Source organism: Tupaia chinensis, unplaced genomic scaffold (assembly GCF_000334495.1).
Source record: "Tupaia chinensis unplaced genomic scaffold, TupChi_1.0 Scaffold000146_1, whole genome shotgun sequence".
Lineage (NCBI taxonomy): Eukaryota > Metazoa > Chordata > Mammalia > Scandentia > Tupaiidae > Tupaia > Tupaia belangeri.
The window spans coordinates 17,283,111-17,286,654 of record NW_006159616.1 but is presented as its reverse complement, the minus strand read 5'-3'; positions in this window follow the sequence as shown (position 1 = coordinate 17,286,654).

Below are 3,544 nucleotides of genomic sequence, written 5' to 3'. Positions count from 1 at the left end.
GAAAGAGCAGCACTTACCTCTGCGGAGAGTGCAGAGAGGATGACGTCCCCACTGGTTGAAAGCTTCAGCCCGGGGGCAGCCTCAGGTGGTAGGGGAGACCTGGGCAAGGATACATGAGAGGTCTCTAGAACTCACCAGCTGTAGACTGTGCCATCCCTGCAAAGTATGCAGCTCCCCCCTCTCCAGGTCAGACCGTCTACCTTCAGAGCGTATGAAGCTCCCATGTCTCCACGCATCCCACCTGTGGAACTGGTTTCCCCTGCTGTCTGTGCTTTAGGACCTGAGTCCCTATGTATGAGTCCGTCACAGCCCAGCAGTTTCCTTGGGTGTTGGGGGGTCTCCCATTCTCTGCTTTCTCGGCCATTCAGTGATCTTCTCATAGTTCTTGGACCTTCTGCTCTGTCCCCCACATCGGTCCCCATCTCAGTTCATCTCCGTTCACTGCCTCTTTACATTCCTCTTGGGCTGTCAAGAGATCCTGGAGAAGGTCTTGGAAAACACAAAGCTCATGCTCTCAAACTTCAACTGGATCCTCGTGGTGCTTGGCAATCCTTTTATGTTCATCTCTTTGAAACACCCTAGAAATCCCCCCAGAGTGTCTATTCTGCTTATCTTTAAGTTTGAAGACAATCCAAAAATGGGCATTGGTGTTTCAGTAATTCACAAGAGGGAAATCGTTTCTAAGCTTCTGGAATTAACACTCCAATGTGGGGTAGGCAGATGATAAACATTAATACACAAAGTGATTTCAGACTGTACCTGCTATAAGTAAAACATAAAACAGTGATGTGGAGACCATCATGTGGCGTGGTGGTTAAGGTGCTGGCCACTCACACATGGCCAACCATGGTTCGAGTCCCAGACCTGGTGGCTTGCTTTCTCACTTTCTCTCTCTCTCTCTCTGTCTCCCTCTGGTCAAATGAAAATAAATGATGAATAAATTAAATGAAATGAAATAATTTAAAATAGTGATGTGGTGGTGAATATCTGAGGTAAAGGAAAGTTACTCCCATGATTGGTCAGGAAAAATCTCTCGGAGGAGGTCATTTTTTGTTAATTATTTGCTTTATTTTATTTATTCATTCATTTATTTTATTTGATCAGAGAGAGAGTGAGAAAGCAAGCCACCAGGTCCAGGACTCAAACCGTGGTTTGCCATGTGGGAGTGTCCAGCACCTTAACCACCATGCCACCTGCTGGCTCCCTCTGAGGAGGTCATTTTGAATCGAATGACAGGATCTATTAGGTTGTTGGAAAAGTCATGACATATTTTTCTATATTTTTCTATGCAAAAGCGCACCATGCCTTTTCAGACAACCCAATGGTTTTGCAAGACATGGAGGAAGAACCTTCTGGCAAAAAGGCTCTGGGACAGGATTAAGTATGGTGTGCTCTGGGTCCAGGGAGAGAGCCAGTGAGTGAAGGTGGAGGAAAGTAGGAAAAAGTGTTAAGAGACTCAAACCAGGGTAGGCCTATGAAAGGCCTTAAAGGAAATGGTCAGAAATTAAAATTTTATTCTGATCACAATGGGGAGCCATGGAAGGATTTTAAGCAGAGGACTGGCATGCTCTGATTTTTTTCCCCCCTAAAAGATCACTCTAGAGACCAGGAGGTGGCGTGGTGGTTGGGGAGCTGGACACTCCCACATGGCCAACCGTCGTTTGAGTCCCGGACCTGATGGCTTGCTTTCTCACTTTCCCTCTCTCTCTATATATATATATATCTGGTCAAATTAAAATAAATGAATGAATAAATAAAATTAAATGAACAATTAAAAAACCAGATCACTCTAGAGTGAATGAACTAGAAGAGGCAAGAAGGAAGCTTTGCTTCCCCCCTACTCCATTAGAGGGTATTGGAGTATTTCCAGCAGACGACAGTGGCCCTGGCCTTGGCCTTGGACTTGAGGATGGTCGTATACGGACTGCACACCCGGGTCAACAGTAATTGCTGGTAGTTGGGTCTGGGGGCCTAGGGAAAGGAAAGAGTCAGTGGTAACTCCTGCATTTGGCTTGAGGGACTGTGCAGGAAGGCCAATCACAGAACTGAGGAAGACTAGGCAGATGCCGGGAGCTCTATTTGGAGAAGTAGAGCTGGGTCTTCGTTAAACTTCTCAGTGGAGGTGGCACCTAGTACTCTGCTTCCTTTTTTTTTTTTTTTTTAAGTTTATTTATTTATTTCTTCTTTGAGAGAGAGCAAGCTCCCAGACAAAGTCTTCATGCCATGATGCGTCCTGTGTCAGTCAGCCAAGATCACGGGCATGCACGGGTCTGGAGTGCTCAGAGAGCTCCTGGGGTGTGAACCCAGGACCTTTCCCACGTGGGTCCAGTTGCATGACCACAGCCCACTGCTTGGTCCTGATTTCTGCTTCCTTCACTGCTCACACTTTACGTCCTTGCAATTAGGAGCTCATTCCTGTCATTTCATTAAGGTTACATTCTCCAAGTTTCTGTGAGTGTGTGAGCCCCAAATCCCACGGTGCATGTGCATGTGCCTGGGCTCTAGGTAGTCTTTGACGTTGTCACCTTCTCCTCTGTTATAACCGACCCGCTGTGCTTTCCCCCCTCTTGCCTTACATATTTCACCACACCTGACCCCCTTACTTTTCCTCCTACCTGGCATTCAGGATCCTTGGTGATCTGGGTTCATGTCTTTCAGCCTTATGCGCTCCAACTTTTCTTCATGGATCGTTGCTTTTAGCCAGCAAAACAAAACCAAAACATTGAGTATTCTCTGAACACTCCTTGGATTTCTTTGTTCATCTTTTGCTGCATCTCTGAGCTTCCATGTAGAGTCATTGACCTTTAACCTGAAAACCACCCTGTAGAATTTCTTTGAATAGGGTCCTGCTCTTGGAGAATGATCTCAAATCCCGCTTATTTGAAAAGGTCTTTCTCTTGCTCTCATTAATAAAGGATATTTTCTCTAGATAGGGAAGTTGGTCCTGGCAGTTATTTGGTTTTCCAGCGTATTGGTGGTATCATTTCACTCCCTTTAGGTTTTTATTATAGCTGTTGCAAAATGATTCTCTATTCTCTTTTTGAGACCCCAGTAAAACATGTTGGACCTTAGCATAACATGCATGCTTCTTATTCTGTCTTTTGTATTTTCCCTCTTTCTATCTCCATAGCATCTTTGTGGATACTTCCCTCTGACCAATCTTCTACTTCACTAATTCTCTTGTTTTCCTAAAAAAATTTTTTTTTACTGCCTAGTTGAGGTTAAGTTGCAATGACATGCATATCTTTATTTTCCCTCTTAGTTTTGCTATGGGGCAGATGCACTCATCAGAGAGAGAAAGAGAAAAGGGAAGTGAGAAAGCACTCTCTAGGATGGATGGGCATCTACAATCCCTTCTCCTTCATTCTCCTCTCAGGATTTTGGGCATGCATGCCGTAACCTCCATGGCCCCTGCTGACCCTGAAATGCAAATCTTCAAGGTACACAATTTTGGGACCAGCAGTTGGCGCAGTGGCTATGTCTCCGGACTCCCATGTAGCCGACTGGTTCGAGTCCTGGGCCCAGTGGCTTACACTCCTGCTGG